The sequence below is a fragment of the Sturnira hondurensis genome, unplaced genomic scaffold (genome assembly GCF_014824575.4).
Source record: "Sturnira hondurensis isolate 20B ecotype Veracruz unplaced genomic scaffold, ASM1482457v3 Scaffold0020642, whole genome shotgun sequence".
NCBI lineage: Eukaryota > Metazoa > Chordata > Mammalia > Chiroptera > Phyllostomidae > Sturnira > Sturnira hondurensis.
Window position 1 is genome coordinate 2574603 of NW_028093273.1, and position 22063 is coordinate 2596665.

Consider the following 22063-nt stretch of genomic DNA (forward strand, 5'->3'; position numbering starts at 1 on the left):
CCTAGATGCCCATCGGTAAATGACTGGATCAAAAAACTATGGTACATTTACACAATGGAATTCTATGCTGCAGAAAGGAAGAAGGAACTACTACCCTTTGCAACATCATGGATGGAACTGGAAAGCATTATGCTGAGCGAAATAAGCCAGGCGGTGAAAGACAAATATCATATGATCTCACCATTAACAGAAATCTAAACAAACCAAACAAGCAAGCAAAATATGACCAATGACACTGAAATATGGAACAGGCTGACAGGGTCCAGAGGGGAGAGGGGAGAGAATCATAGGGGAAAAGGGAATGGACTCACATGAACAAGTATAAAGGACACATGGACAATAACTAAGGGTGGGGGGTGGAAAGGGGAGGGAGGTGGGCAGCATGGGGCGGGGGGCGGGCAGGGTTGGCAATATAAGACAGAAACCTGTACTTGAACAAGAATTAAATAAAAATTATATTAAAAAAATAAAAATAAAAAAATTAAAATGATTTTATTTATTTATTTTTAGAGGAGAAGGGAGGGAGAAAGAGAGGCAGAGAAACATCAGTGTGTGGTTGTCTCTCTTGCCCCCTACTGGTGACCTGGCCTGCAACCCAGGCATGTGCCCTGACTGGGAATTGAACCAATGATCCTTTGATTTGCAGTCCAGCGCTCAATCCACTGAGCCATACCAGTCACGGCTGCCCAAACTCTTATGACTGATATTTAAGACCCTCTATAATTTGGCTTTAATTTTCATTTCCACACTTCTTTTTCTTCTTATGGGTCTAATTGTCTACCTTTTTGCCCTCTTCCAGCTCTACCTATTATGTAACATTTTTTTTCCCTTGGCATTAACCTTATCCCTCCTTCTCTGAGAGTCTAAGTAATATATGGACCTCTTCTCTCCTCTGAACTTATAAACAGTTTAATAGGACATGTCTGGAACTGCTGTAAAGTGTGTACATCTTATCTGCCCTTCTGGTATCTAATCTCTTTATGAGTGGGGATTTATCTCTGAATTCAATGCAATTTTCAGCATGGTATTATACACACAGTCAATGTGATCAGTAGGTACTTGGTGTATGAATGAATGAATGGATCACCATGAGAGCATGTTCTTTGGCTGTTTCTCTCTTTTTCCGCTTTAAAGATTCTGTAGTTACACTAAGACAATATACCACTTCACAGCCACACAATATCCAAGTTCACAGAGTGTTGCATAGAGCTGCTAAGAGCATCCGCCACCACTTTAGAACAGCATGTTCTCCCTCTCAAGTGGTGAGAGCAGGATTCAGTGGTTATTAAGTGCCTGTGTCCCCTTGGCAGTTAGAGGCACTGAGGGCATTGGTACTCTACACTCCGCAAAATGCCCTTTCTGATTGTAATTTATCCCCGTGAATAACAGCTCTCCACAAAGATTTTGTTTTACAACTTTCCATCCTTTTAGATTCATAAAAAGCATTTTAATTACATGAAAGCCGAAAATGAATAGAGAGAACTTTGCATGATATTTAATAGAAGTTTAGAGAGATGTCTGACACATTACCGAAATTATTTGGGACAACTTTGTGCGAATTGTATTGGAGACACACCAAGAGTTTAAGAATTCTCACAATTTCTGAGTTGTACACAGCTGGCATGGTGGCAGCCATCTTCATGGCAATGATTTGGGGGACGTCATATTAGCTCCAGCTGCAAAAATATCATGGGACAAATCACCCTCAAACTCAGTGACATGAGCAAGAATTTTGTTTTCTAGTGTCTATGGGTTAGCTTCACTGACTTGTTTTAGACCTGAAGGTGGCTGGTTTTGCTCTGTGCTTTGGGGTAGTTTGGGGTCTTTCCCACAGGTCTTATTCCAGGACCCCATGGAGGAAGACAGGGCAATTGTGGAGCCGAAGCTCCCAGCACACACTCTTCTCATGGTGCTCATTGAAACACAAGACACGAGCCTAACTATAGAAGCCAATTTAAAGCTTCTGCTGGCGTCATGTCTGCTCACACCCCATTGCCTAAAACACGTCACAGATCTAAGTTATAGTTAGAGTATGTACATGTATTTAAAGTTGGGTGACGTCACAGAAAAATATTGCATCTTGGACAGTGGTACCATAGCATTCTCACTGGCATTTGTAAACTTGATTAACGTCATGGAAACTTTTTCATCTTTGAAAACTTTTGGGACTCATGGAACAACTTCTGTAAGAAAAGATGAAGGTACACTTCAGAACTCAGCTATTATTATTGCAATGGTGGGAGAATTGTTGATGATAAGGTCAATACAGATTAAAACTTGAGATTCACGTGTTCTTCACTAACACCCGCATTATACAGAATGTTCCTGGAGAACTGTGATGGTACGCTGATTCATGCAATTGTGTAGGTAAATATAAAAGATGATAAAACTTTTGGTTTCTTTTTCTTCTTTTAACTGATTTAATAAGTGCATAAATGATATGTTTATATTTGGATTGTGTGCCTAAAACATAGAAAAGTAGTATATTTGACAAGATAGTAGTATATTTGACAATGAGAACAGAGCTGTTTTAGAATAAAAATGATACTTAGATCGTAACTTCAAGCCATAGGAAGAAATTAAAAGAGAAATGGAATAGGAATAGATTAATCTAACAAACTTTATAAATTCTTTGCTTTCCATTCTATCAACTGTTTTAGAAGACAGGATTATAGGTATTCCAAATAGGGGCCTGAGGTGGCCTCTGAAAATGGTCAGCTATTCACTTGACCCATAAAACCCCACAAAATTGTGCAAATCAAGAGGTTCAAATCTTCATGTTCACTTTAAGAATAGTGAAACTGCCCAGGCCATCAGGGGTACGCGTATCTGAAAAGCCAGCGAGTATCTGAAGGATGTCACTTTACAGAAGCAATGTGTGCCATTCTGTTGTTACAAGGGTGGAGTTGGTAGGTGTGCCCAAGGCAAAACAGAGGGGCTGGACACAGGGTCAGTAGCCAAAAAGAGTGCTGTGGCACGTGCTTAAAAATACAGAGAGTAATGCTGAACTTAAGGGCTTAGATGTAGGTTCCCTGGTTGTTGAGCACATTGAACAAAGCTCCCAAGATGGGGCACAAAATTTAACCGATATCTCGAGAGGATTAACCCGCTCACGAGCCCTCCCTACCACACTGAGATGATCCTTACTGATAAAGAGCAGACTTTTCCTAAACCAGAAGAGGTGGTTGCACAGAGGAGAAAGATATCCCAGAAGGAAACTTATGGCCCAAGGCATAAATTCCACATAAAATAAAGCTAATAAAAGTAGAAGTGGAATGTTGGTTGTCTTTATTGGTAAATATATTTCAAGTATTCTTACAAGATGGATCAAACAAATTTTCTTCTGATTATTATTAAAAAACATAAAAAGATAAACATAAGTAAAATGATTATATCAAGTAATAATTATAAAATGTATTCTTGAGTATATAACATAAGAACAAAAAAGGGAGGAAAGAATAGAGCTATATAAAAGTGTAGTTTTGCCCTGGCTGGCGTAGCTCAGTGGATTGAGCTCGGGCCTGTGAACCAAAGGATCGCGGGTTGATTCCCAGTCAGGGCACGTGCCTGGGTTGCAGGCCAGTTCCCAGCAGGGGACGCACGAGAGGCAACCATACATTGATATTTCTCTCCTTCTCTCTTTCCCTTCCTCTCTAAAGATAAATAAATAAAATCTTTTTTAAAAAGTTTCAAAAAAGTATAGTTTGTATATTTCACTAGAATGATGTTAGTATCAATCTGAAATAGATTCCGGTAAGACGTGTATCATAAGTCCTACAGCATCCATTGCTAAAAAAATATAGTTAAAATGATTCTGGGAGTTAAACATTACACTGTAAAATACCAACTTTACATATAAAAGGAGACAGTAAAGGAAGGATCAAGGAATGACAACAAAAAGCAAAAACATAAGGTAACATGACAGACATGAATCCTACCATATCAATAATAAAATTAAATGTGATCATACCGAACAGTCCAGTCAAAAGGCAGAGACTCCATTTTTGGAGTTCTGAGTCAGGTGAATGGAACCTGGTGACAGGGATCAGGGTTGTGGTGAATCTCCATGGGCTCTGGGTTGTTGCACGTTCTGAGTTTTGAATGCTAAGCTCTGGTTACACAAGTGTACTTTATAAAAATGTATTGATACTTCTGATCTCTGTAGTTTTTCCAGTTGTATATTACAGTTCTATTTAAAACTTGCTTTAAAGTATAGCAAGTTTTAATATTCTCCCTTAGGGGCCCACCCTGCTGATGAGCAACTTTCACTGTCCCTAACCATCAGTCTCTCCCCCGCTCTGGGCCGAGCAGTAAAATGCAAACCTGGTTTACACTCTGCCAGTTCAAATCTGACAATTTAACAAATTTGGAAAAAATATGGGTTGAGTAGTCAAGTTCAGGTATTTTACCCCCCACTGGTTGTGTGACCTTGGTTTTCATTTTTCTCATCTGTATTGTTAGTGTGCATCAGGGATTGCAGGGCAGACTAATGACCTGAAATCTTACAGTATCCACCTCCTATAAAATGACTTGAAGTTCCCCCAAAGACTTACAATGGTTTCTAATTGCAGCTTCTGTTCAACTTCCTCCCTTTCCTGTGGGCTGCATGCTGTTTGGCCGGACTCCCAGGCTTTTATTCATCTACACCTAGACAGAATATTCCTGACGCATTCTCTTAGGTTTAACTCCGGCAGACCACTCTGTAGGCATACCTTGGAGATACTGAGGGTTCAATTCTAGACCACCATAATAAAGTGAGTATTGCTATAAAGTGAGTCACAATCTTTTTTTCTGGTCCAAGGTCTTGCCTTCAAAATATAAAAACACGCAACATCTATGGAGCACAACAAGGCGAAGCACAGTAAAACAAGGTGTGCCTGTGTCTCCACACATCACCCTAAAACAGTAACTTTCAGTGGGTCTTACAGAATATACCCCTGAGAATATCTAAAAAAGGCTTTTGCTTTATTTTCTCCTCAGGTTTCCTTTGTTTTTATTTTTTAAAGAAATCAGTGCGGAATCAGTAGGAATGTGGGTAGATGAATTAGGCTAGATCCATTTTATGGAATGGTATTTAGCCAGTAAAATATGCAGCAAATGTGCCTATGTTGATGTAGTGAAGTATTCATGGTATATTGTGAACAGGGAATATACAGTACAATTAGACAAGTACTGTGCCCACTAGAATGTGGGATGTATGGAGGCAGAGACCATGTTTGTCTTACTGATCTGCAGCATGTAGTAGACACAGAGTGGGTGCTCATGAGTATTTGTGGATTGAATGTAAAAGCACAAAAAATGGCCTGGAAGAGTAAGTATCACATTGTTATCAAGGGTGACTTTTCTGGGGAGTGGGGGACAGATTGGAGGGCTGTGGAAGATTTGTACTTTTTGTTTGCTGTGTATCTGCTGTTTCACATAGTTTTATTAGAATGTCTTTGTATTTACATTTGTGCTTTCTGGTGCCTAAAGTGCTTGTCCCCCAACAGCCAGCATCTGTGTCTCCTTGTTGCTAGGGTTCCTTCAGGCTGTTGGAAACAACTTTGCTGGTGACCTGGAGAGGCAGAAGTGGCTGGTGGTTTGTGGTCCCCTCCCCACACCCCAGTCAATTAGCTGACAAGAGAAATATGAGGGCTCCTATGAGGGCCTAGCCCTTGTTTGGGCATACTTTTGATCCTACACAGCTCCCCTGCAACTCAGCCCCATGACTTTATTGACTTCAAGGGGCTGTACTTGAAATTGAGCTTTCTTTCTGGACCATTCAGGTCCCCCTGGATTATCTGGAAACAGTTCCCCTGCTCAGAGTCTGCTCCCAGGGACCCAGTCTGGGTCACTGGTGTAATTAAAAACAGTAAAAATGGTGGGTAGCTTTTGGAAGATGAGGTGGATGATCTCCTATCTCAAACTTTTTCCCCGCCCTGCCTCTAAATTAGTCTGAAAAGAGGTCCAGGCACAGCTCCGTAGCTCACGGAGCCCAGGCAAGTGGGACGGTGGCGCCCCTTGTGTGCAAGCAGGACATGTAGTGGTGGCGGTGCTAAGACACAAAACGTTTTTTCAAAGTCTGTCTCAACTTGGCATGTTTTATTTGCTACTGACTATTGTTCTAAGTAAAGAAAAATTAAAACTTTACATTATTAGTATGAATTTTACCATTCACATGTGTGTTGTACAATGTAAGTTTTAAGTGCAAATATAAGAACGCCATGTAAGATGACTCTATCCAGCAAAGCTATCATTTAGAATGGAAGGGCAGATAAAGTGCTTCTCAGATAAGGTCAAGTTAAAGGAGTTCATCATCACCAAGCCCTTGTCATATGAAATGTTGTCTTCACTTGTGTGCAAAATCACCACAGTTGCCTAATTTGTACTTTGCATGTTGTATATGCATAGGTCTTTCTTACCCACACTGTAGAAATGCTGCCTAAACGAACCTAGCTGTTTTAATTACATCTCTTAATACATGCAGCTTCTACCACTATTCTCCATCTTCAGTTTACTGATGTGTGAGGGCCCGAAAGGGAAAGGAACTATGGGTGGTTCTATTTTCCCTTTCCTTCTAGGCCATCATTTTCAGAGTAAGCAGTTGGCTAATACAGGGAAATAAGTGAGTGAGGAAGGATATAGTTGGTCCCATGATCATTCATTGTTCTTAGAATACCATTGCCTTTTCTGTGCGCGAAGGACTCTGATTAGAATGCAAAGTGTGGCCACTCAGGGCTACTGGTATCTCCACTTACTCAGTCATCCAGGTAACAGCCCTTGAGCCTTGCTGAACTCCCAGTCATCGTGAGTCCTCCTGAATCCTGTACACATGGGGCGTTGCAATTGCTGTATATGAATGGGGCAGCAAGGAATAGTGGATGTGAATATTGTATTTACTCACATGCATGGTCCATTGTCTCATAGACTTCGCTTACAAATTATAACTTGAAAGATAAAATTAAGGACTTCAATACGGTGACAATACAACATTAAACCAAGCACAAGAGTGTTGAGCCCAGGGTGACTCTCATGAAGACAGCTCTGGCTGCATGTGGTCCAAAGGGGAATCAGGCCCAGGCCTTGCCCCTCTGGTGATTAACCCTCATGTCTATCTCCAGGCTTCTGGTTTGGGGGCATATGGTAGGGCCTCTAGGCTTCCGTGTTGACATACCACTTGTTTTAGCACTTAAAAAGAAATTTATTGATGACCATTTTTTCTTTTGAGCTTAGGAAGGAATTCAAAGGTCTGGTTGCTCTCATTTATCTAGCTTTAGGTGTTCCGTGATAGAAGAGATTTTCAAAATACCTAGTTCTGCTAAACTCACAGAAATGGAGATCACAGAGCACATTTTTTGTTGACTTACAAAGTTTACAATGTTCCAAGCCTACTTCAGATTTCACAGACCTCTGATGAATACTCATTGTATCTTGGCGATTTTTTTTAAAAAACTACTTTTTATGAGAGTAATGCATATGCTTTGTTTGAAATGTCAAATCTTGCTAAATGTCTTTCAACAAAAATCCTAGGGCTCTTCTCCCCTGTCTCCTTCCATCTCCAGCCCTTCTTCCCAAAGGCAATGGCTTTAAACTCACGATAGCCATTTCTTGCAACATCCATCTCCCTATTTTAAAATAATAGGCTTTTAGTCAGTATTTTATTGAACCACCAATTACAGACCTTACATACTGTAGTATACTCTGATTACGTTAACTCCCCTGGAATAGTGTTTTGTTCTTTGTGCAGAAGAACATTATTTTTCTAATTTACAAATTTTATTTTTAATTAACCAAGTTGCCCATGTGTCTCAAATCTCCTGCCTGTTTCCTATGTGCCCACATCATTAAGACATTGCCTTTATCCCTCTGACGACATCCCTCTAACAATCCTACATCCCCTTATTCAATGTAGATGATTCACCTTTTGGACTCGCTGCAAAGCTGATGCGCAAGAACCCAATGTCCAGGATGCTGGATTTTTCCTTTTCTTGTTTTCCCCTTTTATTTTAGTGGTGACATATCTTCCAGGAGCTTTTTGATGCCAAGTGAAAAGGAGATCAGTTTTGAAAATGTCGAATGTCTGAAAATGTTTTGACTGCATCTTCATTCATGGTTAGTCGTTTGTGAAAGTAGAGAATCCAGGGTTGGAAGTTATTGTCAGTTAGAACTGTGACAACATTCTTCATTGGACCGGGCTTCCGAGGCAGCTGTTGAGAAATCCAATGCAATTCCAATTTCCCTCCTGTTGGTACTGTGCAGTTTTCCTCCTGACACCCAAAGTGTTCCCTTTCTATCCCAGGGTCTCAAATTCCCTGTGGACATGCCTTGTTGTGGGTGTTTTTATTTTCTGTTCATGGTACTCAGTGGTCTCTTTGTACGATGAAGCTCAGTCCTTCGGTTCCGAGCACACTGCAGCATGATATGTAAAACCTCTCCCTTCTGGAAGACCTGCCCAATTGGAAACTTACCTTCTTGAACAAAGCCTCTATTTTTTAACCTTTTCTCTATCATTTTGTCTTCTAGTTCACTTCTTTGGGACATATCTTAAAGGTTTCTTTTCCATTTTGCCTATGAATGATCTTCTTTTTTTGGAAATTGTTTTTCTAAGAATAGAAGAGGCACCAAGGGACTCGAACCACCAACCTTTTGGTTAACAGCAGAATGCTCTAATGGACTGCACCACAGAGACCCTTGGAAAACATTTTTGACTTCTAAGTAGACTTTCTTGTGCTGTGTCATTCAATTTTTATGATATTCTAATCATGTTTTAAGTATGCAGTATTTTTGTCACTTCTGAGGATATTAATAATTGATAGTTTATATAGTTTTCTTCAGCTTCCTTCATATTCTTTGTTTCTTCCAAGTTCTAGTATTTGTTTAAGTCTCCATCTTTCACATTTTAGGTTTTTCTTAAGGGCATAGAGATCTTTGGACTCCTGTTTAAGGATAAGACCTTAAGTATATGGACTCTGTGTACAGAGGTGTGTATTTACTGGAGATGGGTTGTGTGGTGAGCTTCCTGTTGTGGTTGGACACCCAGATCTCTGTATCTGGAGGCCTTTTCTCTGGGATTTTAAAGTATCTCTGGGGAAGACCTACTGATCTTTTGCCTTGGTTTATGTAACTGACTGCTGGAATTTGTGATGCAATGGTGGGGGCTTAAAGAGGGGGGCTTCTGTTTTGAATGCACTTTCAGGCACTCCCTTCATCCGTCCCTACCCTCTGCTTTACTTAAATCTCTGAGTTCAAAGTCTACTGAGTTTCACTTCTCTAGGAGGCTTCCTTGTGTCTGGAGTGTTAACCTGTCTAGAAACCATCTGAACTTAACCTCAAGGTCTCCTACTGGTTGAATATCTTCTCAGAAAGGAGACCTTCCTTACAGAGTCTCTCCATGGTACCTGGCTTGGTGACTTCATGCAGGACAAAGGGCTCACCCATCCATCAGTGCCAGAAGTGCTCACCATACAGCCATAGAGTACCTAGGAGAAGTGAGACAGAGAGCAGGGGGAAGCCTGATGGATGTTCTAATGGCAGAGGAGGAAAAGAAATGATCAGGAGAAAGAATGAGGTGGCAGAGGAGAAGGAAGGGAATGTCTGCACCCTCTCTGACAAGGCTTCCATCCTGTCTCCCCTAGCCCCTGCTGATTCAGAACACAGGGCTTCATGCCTGACTGGGGTCAATGTGCAGCACGGGGGCACCATCCTTGCCAGAGGTGAATGACTTTACGTGTGAACACAGACAGTGTCTGCATGGATGTTGTCAGACCAGGCATTGCCCTGTCACGGGAAGATGATCTTGGTGCCTTTTTCCAGCCGTGGTGGATGATGGTTGGTCAGATCTTGTCCTGATGCAAACTGTTTGGTTATCAGGACTGCATCACCACCTTGTGGTCTTTGTGAACCTGAAGAAGCCAAAGTAGGTGTCCTCTAGGCCCCCTTAGCTTATGTGGCTCTGCCCCTTGTGCTGAGGATTCAGTGGTCCTGAGCTCGCCTTGGATCCCCACTCAGCCTGTAGTCAGAGTGTCCCAAGGTACCAGGTGCTTCCTCATCCTCCCCATTTGTGTTGTTTGGGATCCACACCCCTCAAAATTTCAGAGGGTGAAGGCACAAAGTACATGGCAAAAGAGGCGTTGCAGTTACCCATGAATGTGGGATGCAAGAAACCACTGGAGCCACCATTTGTACCAGCAGCAGCATCCTTTACTGCTAGAGTGGTGGGGAAGGTAGAGGGGTGTGGCTTACCTGGCTCCCCTAGGCTGTTCACCTGCCCTGGCTTCTGCATTATGGTGCTAGCAAAGCCACCTTTCGTTTTTGTGGAGTGGGGAAGGTTTAGAGAGCAAGCAAGGCCTACAGTCCGAGAAGGGTAACTTCTGACTATAAGCTATTGAACAATATTACATATCTATGACTGTGTTTAATTTTTCCAACTTGAAATCCAGAGATCTTCAGTCACCCACTAGGTGGAAAATACAGGATGGAAAACTCAGGGATGAATCTCCAGCATTGGTGATTTTTTCATGTTCTTGAGACCCAAGGACATCTCACCAAAGGACAGTTTGTGGTTTGAAAGAGCCACAGGATATTCATTCAAGGATGTTCCTAGCATAATCCTGCCCTTACCTAACTTAGTCCAACACATAATTTGGTAAGAAGGGAATTCTAACCCCAGTGGTTTTGCAATGTCCAGGTAGATTATACTGAAAATGTTATGTATCCCAGGATAAAGAGTTCATTCAGTGACGCAGCTGCCCAAAGATGTTCAAGTTTTATGGATTGGGATTTTCAATTTGTGGTAGACTGCACTTCTGAAAATGACCATAGTGGTAGCCCCGATCTGGCATTCTCTTCCAGACTTTTACTCGTCTCTACCAAGAGTTAGAATCTATTTATCTTTCTGTTAGAGGTGGCTGGAACTGTGTCTCAATGAAAATGGAGCAGACCTGAGTTTACTAGTCCCCTATGGCTGCCATAATGAAGTGTCACAAACTAAGTGACTTAAACAACAGGAATTTATTCTGTTATAGTTCTCAAGGTTAGAAGTCCAAAATCAAGGCTTCAGCAAGGTTGATTCCTTTGGGGAAGTTCTGAGGGGAAGTCTGTCTGTACCTCTTTCCTAGCTCTGATGGTTGCTGGAAATCCTTGGCGTTTCTTGGCTTGTGGGTGCATCATTCTCATCTCCGCCTCCATTGTAACGTGGAATTCTTCTCTGTGGTCCTCTGTCCAAATGTTCTTCTTTAAGAACACCAGTCATTGAACTAGGACCTGTCTTAATGTCTGATCTAATCTTAATTTAATTACATCTGCAAAGACCTAATTTCCAAATAAGGTCATATTCAGAGACTGAGGGGTATAACTTGAACATATTTTTTTTGGTGGGGGGAGACACAGTTCAGCCCACAACAGTAAGGTTAAATGGTTTCTAAGGTTAGATCTTAAGGGCAATCCAACTTTTGTCTGGATCTTCTTCTCTAAGGATGCTCACCTTTGGAACTCTGCCAGCATTCTTAGAGGAAGCCCAAGATACATGAAGAGGCCACATAGGTGCTCCGGCTGACAGTTCCAGCCCACAGCTGGTGTTACTCACCAGTCATATAAGCGAATAAGCCTTCAAGCTTCTCCAATTTCAGACTTCGATCTGCACCAGTTGGTGCCAAGTGGAGCAAAAGTAAACTGTCCCTACTGATCCCTGCTTGAGTTGCAGATTTGTGAACAGAGTAAATGTAGGTGGTCTATTAAATCACTAACTCTTAGGGTGGTTTGTTACACAACGTTTGATGATTGATTGAAACACTGCCCAAAGTCCACTGCCCCACCTGAGACACCTGGAGCATTGTGTGCTAGGGTAACCCTCTGTCCTGAGAATGTAGCCTTGGGATCTGGCTGTGCGTTTCTTTTGGTTTTGACCATCCTTCCTTCAGGACACAGCCGAAGCAGGGTAACTAGCTATGTAGGCATTACTTGCTTCAGCCTGGTTCAAGGAAAGATGTAGCCAAGTATTTATTGTTTTTATTAGTGAGACACCTTTCCCACCCTCCAGAGTTCCAACCACTGGCATTGAAGTGTAGCTGTCACGCTTACTAGCTGTGTGCTCTGAGCCAAATTACTTTTTTTCTAAGCTTGCTTTCTCCTTCTGTAAAGTGGGTGTAAGGATACCTCATTTATGTGAGTGTGTACCTCACTGCCTGGCTCATTGTAAGTGCTCAGTAACAATAGGTAACTGCTTAGCTGGAATGTTCAAATGTTCAAATGTTTTTTTGCCATATAAAATATCTCATCGATGGAGGTTGTACAAATTTGTAAAACATTTATACATAGTAACCAACTGTAAGACTATGTTATTTTGGAATCAGGATTCTTCGGCATCAAGTCAGGGACAGTAAATATTTATTACAACAGCATAATTCTGTTGCTAAGGCTCACAAGAACATACTTATTAAATTGACAGATTGAAAGAGGTTTTTAAAATTAGTTCTAGCTGCCTTGCAAAGCACGAGAAGACCAAAAAGAAAAAAAAATGGCCTACATCAAATGCTTGGGGAATTTCTAACTAAGTTTCTTTCTTCGGATGGCAAGATTTACCCCATATTAGAAACACATATGGTGTGAGACTTAGTGAAATCTTCTGGGATGAGTGTGAAGACTGCAGGGTCAGCTAGCTTTGGGGAGTGGTTGGTTGATCCTGGAATCTCAAGCGGAAGCCAGGCTTAATGTTTCTGAGTCATGTTGTTTTTATATGTGAGAGTCTATGTGTTATTTGTTGGTGATTTTTATTCAGCCTTTTGCATACGTCAGAAACGTGGGCCTTTTATGAATTGCAACATAAAGATGAATCTCATCTACACAGCTTTTGGCAGAAAAAAAAATTACTTCCAACAAAGTCTATTTAGTTTTATTTTATTCTCACACTTCCAATTTATACTAAAGGGAATCCATTGTTATTTATACTACTGTCCTATTTTAAAGATCCTTTCCACTTGCTTTTCACAAACCCAGACTACTGGTAAATGCCTCTTCCCCCTGCATTCCTTGGGAAGCTTACGCTCCCTGAGTGGTCAGCAAAAAGCAACCAAAACCCCAATTTGCAAATCCATGTACTCGAAAATTAGCTGGAGTCAGTTCTTTGTCTGGAGCCTGGGAAGAATCCTTGATTCTGTGGCTAGGTGGCAGTGTTCTTTTAGAAAAAGATGATTGTCAAGCATCCGCAGGTTCCTTTCTGAAACAGAAACACAGACCGGCCTCTTCATTAGCAGCTTCTCACTCAGACTTCCTGATTTCAACCCACAAAGAGGCACCAACCACCACTGTCTGAAATTGCCAGGCTGGACTGATCAAATAAAAATTCCTTCCGGCAAGCCACTGCAAAACAGGACATTCTTCAGTGTAAAGGACCTGGCTGCTTTCAGTACCTGTAAAAATCCTTTATGCAGAGACCAGCGTCTATCTCAGTTTCTAGTAAACAGGTGATACGATCTCACTCGTCCAGTAATTGGTGGTGTGGTATTGAGTTCACAGGTGAGCTCAGCACTGCAGTCACCACACAGTCTGTGTATAGTGTGCCTAAGAATTACTGAAGGTTCTTTTTCGAAATGTTTCTTTCCCTCCCTAACCAGACAGGGTTGCCAGATTTTGCAAATAAAGATATCAGTTATATTTGAATTAGAGACCAACAACAAACTTTTTGAAAGGCAGGTTTATTGAGGTATAATTTACATATAATAAAATCCACCCTTTTAGGTATTAGAGTGCTATAAATTTTTACAAGTGTGTACATTGTGTAACTACTACCACAACTCAAGATACAGGCTATTTTCATCACCCCCACAAGTTCCTTCATGCTTCTTTTTAGTCAGTTCCTCAGTCACCCTCCACCCCCCCCATAACCACTGCTCAAATTTCTGTTTTCATAAGCTAACCTTTTCCACAGTGTCAAATAACTGGAATCATATAATACATAGCCTTTTGTGCCTGACTTTTTTTATTTACCAGTTTTGAGATTTATCCATGTGTAGGTAACAATTACTGATTTTTTTTTGTATAAGTGTGACCCCTGGACTAGTTAGGACTTACTTATAATTTTTTTAAAAGTATTTATTGTTTTTCTGAACATTCTGAGTCAGTGGGCCTGGAGTGAAACTTGGAACCTACATTTCTGACAAAAGCCGTGGTGTGTCCCACACAGGTGATCCTCAGATCCCACGTTTCAACCAGCAAAGATCTGAAGTAGTGGGTGGTGAGTCTTCTTGGGAAAATCTGCTTTCCTTAGTCAAGTCTTTTACCAGAAAAACACTCAGAGAAACTCAGTGATTGCACATGATTTCAGGAAGTTGCAGGACTCACTGAGACCTGAACACCCTATGGACCTGAGGTTAGGAGCTGCAGCGTTGACCTCGCATGGGCTTTCCTGGGAGCTCAAGTCTTCCCCGAAAGTGGAAGGAGAGCAAGTTCATTTCAGATGCTCCCACTCCCGCTACTCATCGTTTTTCCCCCACACTTCTCAGTGCAACAGAGTTGTTTTGTCTTTCCTCAAAGTATGATGCCTTGCAACTCTGTTTCCATTCCTATTTAAATGTTTGTTTATTAAAGCAAAAGTGGATTAACTATTTATGTATTGGAAAAGCCAGACAATTGTCACAAAAGTCTAAAATTGAAATGAAAATTAGAAAATGAAAAAGGGTAATGCATAGTCACCTCCTGAAGATGTAGTGAGATAATCATTTTATTTGTCTACACTTTTTTCACAGCTGTGATGATAATGTAATAATGCCTGGCTCCCACCCCAAATAGTCTGATTTACTTGGCATGTGGTGTGTTCTGGACTCGGCATTTCTTAAAGCTCCTTAAGTGATGGTAACACGCAACAGAGTTTGGGAGCCACTGCCCCAGGCACCTGCCATCAGCGTGTTCCTAGTGCTCCCTCTGTGATCTCAGTTGGTTGGACTGTGCAGAATGGTTCATAGAACCCACTGGGAGTCGATTGTAATCATAATTTTGCATCAACATGAAAGGAAAAAATCTTCTAATTTCTAGTTCATACTGAAGGGATATCTACAACTGGCCATTGATGATGAAAGATAAGGGCACACTGCTTGAAGAAATAACAGTGGGCTGCAATGGGAGAAAATTATATGCAGAAATTGTTACATTTCACCACAGACTTCAGGAGCTGCCTGAATTCTTGTGAGTGAGAGCTAATCAGGAATGAGGAAGAAACAGGGACCATGGTGGCAACATCCCCCAAGGAAGACTTGTAACAGAGTTAAGACCGGAGGCACCAAGGTAAACCCAGGGCCCTGGGAGGGATGCAGGCATGCTCCAGTGACCTGAAATCCCATCTCCAGTGAGCATGTCATGGACAGGAGTCTGCTCACAAGGGGAAAATCACTGCTCCCCCAATTCCAAACTATCCAAGGGCTGGCATTGCAGATCCCAGTTTGCTTTCTTTGTGGTGAGATTTGTTGCAACTGAAATCATTGTGGCAGTGTGGGTACCAGCCTTTGAGTGTTTGCTAGTCCACATCGGCAGGCGTTTTAAATTCAATGACAGCCTTTAGTCTACAGTGAACTTTGGGGAAGGAACTGAAAGAGTCTTGAGTTTTAAGAGAGGTCTCAAGGAATCTCAGTTTCTTAGGGTTGGTTGTGTCCATAAAGAACTCCGCAATCACAATGACTAGGCCCCCTCCTCGGATTCAGAGATCTTGGAGAGAAGGACTGAAATAGTCAGAGGCCTTCTCAGTGCTTCTCCTCAGGGGGCCTTTTCTCAGAAACAGATACATTAACCCTCATACTGACTGTGGAATAAATGTGTCCAGGGACCTCAGCGGGGAGATTCTCATATACATATCAAGTTCAAGTTGTTGCAGATGTCTTTTTAATATAATTTACTATAAAATTATGGTAGTTAGCAGACCTGCTGCTAAATATTATTATTGATTATTAAAGCAACACATATGAGATCTGTCCAGCCATGAAATATGAAAAATAGACATATTTCTTGAAGAAGATACAAGATACCGGAAACATTGTACACAGAACAATGATGCCTCAGTCCCCTTCAGAGTAGGCACCATGGGACCTCACATAGTTCTTTCAGTCGCCGTCACCTGCTCTATTGTATTTTCCTGAATCTCATCAATGGTCTGAAATCTCTTCCCTTTCAAAGGTGGTTTTAGTTTGGGGAAAAGCCAGAAGTGACAGGGTATAAAATCTGGGCTGTAGGGGGGCTGAGTCACCACAAAACCTGGATTTGTAGTTTTGCCAAAAAACTCTGTTGAACAGGCACGTTGTGATGAAGCTGCCAATCACCAGTTGCCCATAGCTGCAGCCTTCTGAATCACAAGAGGAATGTTCAAGCTTAACGCAAAGTTTTATGCAGTTTCATTTCGAATGCGATGGCCACACAGAACACGTGCTCACTCAGTGGCGTCTACTGCCACCACTGACTAGTACAATGAAGTTGTCACTGTTCTTGCATGTGCATCCCAGTCCACTTTCTGTGGCCGCTGCTTGTACAGATGTTGTGTGAGTTGTTCTCATTATATTAACAATGGTTGAACTATTTTTGGACAGACCTCATTTATTACCATAAACATTTTAGTACCTTGACAACTGTATTGTAATATTACTCATATCCTTTGTAATCCTATGTGTTTTGTTTTATGTATTTGCAAACATGAACAGGGTTTCAGTTTGTGTTATTTGAAGTGATGCTTATCACTTCTGTTTTCTAGTTTAGTGGTTAATTTAGGAATTAGGAGGAGAAATTAGCAGAGGGAAATAGGAAAATTTTACATTGTTACACCTTATATTCTTTTATTACATACTTTATTTCCTTTTTTCTCAGGGTATTTTTTAAAAATCTGATGGTGTTGCTTACATATGCTATTTTACTTTTTAAAAAAGATTTTATTTATTTATTTTTAGAGAGAGGGGAAGGGAGCAAGAAAGAGAGAGAAACATCAATGTGTCGTTGCCTCTCACGTGGCCCTCACTGGGGCCCTGGCCCACAACCCAGGCATGTGCCTTGACTGGGAGTTGAACCTTGACCCTTTGGTTCACAGCCTCTGCTCAATCCACAGAGCTGCACCAGCCAGGGCCTATTTTACTTTCTATAGGAACCTTATTTGAATTACCTTTCCCAGTGAATAATTATTCTCTTCCCAGCAGGAGGCTGGGACTGCTGCTGCTGGTTCCAGTGCAGAATCAATGGTAAGGTACGTTAGTGAGTCTCAGAACCACTCTCAGGAGACTGACTTCTTTTCTGTGCTCTGTCCCATGATCTGGCCTCTCCTTTTCACAGATTTGGGGGTTGTAGTTCAGGTACATTGCTTAACAACTTTATTTTCTGTATATCCAGGTCACAGGTGGAGATGTGACTTTTAAAAAGTCAGATCACATGGCCAAAGTTCCAAAATCAGTAGTGGGAGCAGCCCAGAGATGGTTGATGCGTGATCTCCCTTCATTGCTATCTTAGGAGTGAATGTCAGGAATCAAAATGGAGTTTATCTGTTTCAGGAGACCTAGTCGTGAACTTCTCAGAGCTTTTTTTTTTTTTTTTACTGGGGAATATGCTGGAACATTTCTCCTGAACTCTTTTCAGAAAAGAGTTCAGACACATGCCAGAATGACATCTCAAAAGCTTATTTTACCAGACATGACAGTGAAGGAAACTTACATATGCACTAGTGAAAGTTAATGTTCAAAACAAATAAATGTGTTTGTTTATGTGCATTTTAACATCATTTTACATAAGGACACAATTATATTTTCAATATATGGTTTTGTGAGTTTTATGTAATTCCCTCCCATTTGTCCTGTTATGACATGCGGTCAGCTCATTTCATATTCAGCACCTTTGATGAACTACCTAGAGATCAAAGAAGGTGCAGGGACAGATTAGTATGTAATGCTGTGTAGCTAAATAGTTCTTAACCACGCCATTCCCTTCATCTTGTCTTGGCTCTGTGGCCTGAGAGGAAACTACAAAGGTGTCTTTGTTGGCATTAACAGAGAATTGAGGCTAGAATGGCCAAGGTGTTACATTTCTTGTAGAGAATGCTTCCCTGCTAATTTTGTGGGGGGAAACTGTAAGTCTCCTGTACGAACTTTGCACCTTTCTTCGTAGATATTATATGCTGTTTATTTTCACTTTAACTATGCGTTAGATTTATGTATGCTTAAATGTAAACAACTGCAATTTTAATGGAGAAAGATCATGTCAAGGGAGTATTTTCCATAATCTAATTTTTTAGCAAAAGGTCAAAAACAGTTTTGCTCTCAAACATTTATTAAAAATGTTAATTTTTAATAAATTAAAAGCAGGGTTCTGCTTGAGAAAAACAGCTCTTGCACAGTGACAGATAACAATGTGAAGAAACACAAACACAATTGCATATGTCAGTGCCTGTCTCTACAAGGCAATGTGCTGTGCACTGCAAGGTATTCATGGACAACCTTCTCCCTTCATGAACTTCGAATTTCCTAATGAGGAGGAGATAAGCGCATAAAGCACAGAGCAGGGAGGTAAATGACAAAAGAAAGATAAACATAAAGAACTTGGGAGTTCCAGGAGAGATAAGCCTCAGACTCCAGCCCTAACCCTGAGGGTTTTTGAACATAGCTTCAAGCTTGCAATACACAGGGTAGGTTTATGGTTGTATATGGTTCTTGCTGTTTCCCATTTGGTTATTGCTTCCTGTATATATTTGATCTGAAATACCACAAGGAGGAGTGGTAAGCATCAGGGCAGGATTCTTGGTTACTTGGCAATAATGCTATCTTAGTTGCATACAAGACTCCTCTTTCTCTGAACAGCTACATAGTGATACAGAGTGTGGATATCTCTATGGATATCACTATTCATATGGATACCTACATAAGGACTAGTCTTTGGGCCAAAGTACCATTTAGGGAGATTGAGGTTGCTAGTGCACCTGTGATGGCTGACATTGTACACTGAGATAATGTTAGATTGTTAGGAAAAGAGGCACTTTTGTGGTCACAAAATGCTCATCTCAAGATACACAGACCTTCAATATACAGATGGTTTAGGTACTGGTACATGGAGGTGTTTTTGTTTTTGGTATTTTTGTTCACCAGTATTTTATTTTACTTTTTAAAATTTTTTTTTACAGATTTTATTTATTTTTAGAGAGGGGAAGGGAAGGAGAAAGAGAGGTAGAAAAATGTCCTTGTGTGGTTGCCACTTGTGCGCCACCTACTGGGGACCTGGTCCTCAACCCAGGCATGTGCCCTACCATGGGAATTGGCAACCCTTTGGTTCACAGGCCAGAGCTCAATCCACTGAGCCACACCAGCCAGGGCTTTTCACCAGTGTTTTAAACTATAAAAGCTTTTTGATTCATGAGGACTAGAGAACACCGATGTACGAAACACTTGGATTTAAATTCCTAGTGCTTGGCATTGGGGAGGTAGCGCTAGAATGGTTGTTCCCAATCTATTTCTCTCTGTTATTGTGAAGTGGGTGGAAGGGTAAGAAAACTCACTGTGAAATTTAGCTTTAGGTTCATGGGGCTTGTCCCTGGGTCCGGAATTCACTATCCCAGCCGCTGACCATCATGGTCTCTACCAGCACACGGCCTCATGCTGCTTCTGCCTTGTTAATTTTATAAGCTAAAATCAGAGATGTGAGCCAAGTGTGTGGGTTCAACTGTGGCGGGGTGGGGTTGGAGGTTGGCATCCAGGGTGATTTTGTTTTAAATAAACAAAGAGAAATGGAAGTCCTTATTTATCAGGTAGAAATAGAGAAAAATCAATGAGATTATTAAAAGTATAATGGCTGAAAAGGAAATTCAAAAGCTTGTACCTGAACACTTACCTCCAGACTCAAGTTTGTTTCAAAACTCGAAAANCAGTGGCGTCTACTGCCACCACTGACTAGTACAATGAAGTTGTCACTGTTCTTGCATGTGCATCCCAGTCCACTTTCTGTGGCCGCTGCTTGTACAGATGTTGTGTGAGTTGTTCTCATTATATTAACAATGGTTGAACTATTTTTGGACAGACCTCATTTATTACCATAAACATTTTAGTACCTTGACAACTGTATTGTAATATCACAATTGCATATGTCAGTGCCTGTCTCTACAAGGCAATGTGCTGTGCACTGCAAGGTATTCATGGACAACCTCTCCCTTCATGAACTTCGAATTTCCTAATGATGAGGAGATAAGCGCATAAAGCACAGAGCAGGGAGGTAAATGACAAAAGAAAGATAAACATAAAGAACTTGGGAGTTCCAGGAGAGATAAGCCTCAGACTCCAGCCCTAACCCTGAAGGTTTTTGAACATAGCTTCAAGCTTGCAATACACAGGGTAGGTTTATGGTTGTATATGGTTCTTGCTGTTTCCCATTTGGTTATTGCTTCCTGTATATATTTGATCTGAAATACCACAAGGAGGAGTGGTAAGCATCAGGGCAGGATTCTTGGTTACTTGGCAATAATGCTATCTTAGTTGCATACAAGACTCCTCTTTCTCTGAACAGCTACATAGTGATACAGAGTGTGGATATCTCTATGGATATCACTATTCATATGGATACCTACATAAGGACTAGTCTTTGGGCCAAAGTACCATTTAGGGAGATTGAGGCTGCTAGTGCACCCGTGATGGCTGACATTGTACACTGAGATAATATTAGATTGTTAGGAAAAGAGGCACTTTTGTGGTCACAAAATGCTCATCTCAAGATACACAAACCTTCAATATACAGATGGTTTAGGTACTGGTACATGGAGGTGTTTTTGTTTTTGGTATTTTTGTTCACCAGTATTTTATTTTACTTTTTAAAATTTTTTTTTACAGATTTTATTTATTTTTAGAGAGGGGAAGGGAAGGAGAAAGAGAGGTAGAAAAATGTCCTTGTGTGGTTGCCACTTGTGCGCCACCTACTGGGGACCTGGTCCTCAACCCAGGCATGTGCCCTACCATGGGAATTGGCAACCCTTTGGTTCACAGGCCAGAGCTCAATCCACTGAGCCACACCAGCCAGGGCTTTTCACCAGTGTTTTAAACTATAAAAGCTTTTTGATTCATGAGGACTAGAGAACACCGATGTACGAAACACTTGGATTTAAATTCCTAGTGCTTGGCATTGGGGAGGTAGCGCTAGAATGGTTGTTCCCAATCTATTTCTCTCTGTTATTGTGAAGTGGGTGGAAGGGTAAGAAAACTCACTGTGAAATTTAGCTTTAGGTTCATGGGGCTTGTCCCTGGGTCCGGAATTCACTATCCCAGCCGCTGACCATCATGGTCTCTACCAGCACACGGCCTCATGCTGCTTCTGCCTTGTTAATTTTATAAGCTAAAATCAGAGATGTGAGCCAAGTGTGTGGGTTCAACTGTGGCGGGGTGGGGTTGGAGGTTGGCATCCAGGGTGATTTTGTTTTAAATAAACAAAGAGAAATGGAAGTCCTTATTTATCAGGTAGAAATAGAGAAAAATCAATGAGATTATTAAAAGTATAATGGCTGAAAAGGAAATTCAAAAGCTTGTACCTGAACACTTACCTCCAGACTCAAGTTTGTTTCAAAACTCGAAAAGGAATGTGGTCATCATATAAAACAGGTGTTGGTCTTACAGTTTGAACCGAAAGAACATGAAACACATCTTCTATATTCTCGCATTTCTTTCCCTATCACCTTGCCCAAAAACACATTAAGGCTCTGCTATGTTCTTTGCCTGACAGCAGCAATGTAGTCTGGATTATGCTGAAATCTAGAGAAATAACTTTGCTTGGAAATAAACTGCTGTCATTCATGTGTTTCATGGGTGTGGGCTAGCCCATTCATGTGTTATATGCTCCGCTGACCCTTAAACACTTGAGAAAACCAGACTGTGGAGACAGTGGAGTGGGTTGGGATTCATCTAATTTTAGAGAGGTTTGAGGGCATCCGCCCATCCGAGGCCACATCTGTGAAAAAAGGAACTGAGACTCCATGCGAGTGAAGCAACTCCAGCTGAGAGTGAACAAAGGAAGAAAGGCGGATGGTGAGAGCAACTGACTGGAATGTCCTTCAGACTTAAACTTCAACAAACGGAGAGGAATTTTGTTTTAGGAATTCAGT

The 22063-nt window shown here is 41.2% G+C and overlaps 1 long non-coding RNA gene across 1 annotated transcript in view; it reads left to right on the plus strand.

Annotated features, from left to right (window-relative positions):
* Window positions 1-22063, plus strand: part of LOC118976072 (uncharacterized) — a 74594-nt gene that overhangs the window by 8267 nt on the left and 44264 nt on the right. The window contains exon 2 of the long non-coding RNA XR_005064193.1: window positions 4572-4754. This is a non-coding gene — a long non-coding RNA (uncharacterized LOC118976072). The remainder of the gene's footprint in view (window positions 1-4571; window positions 4755-22063) is intronic.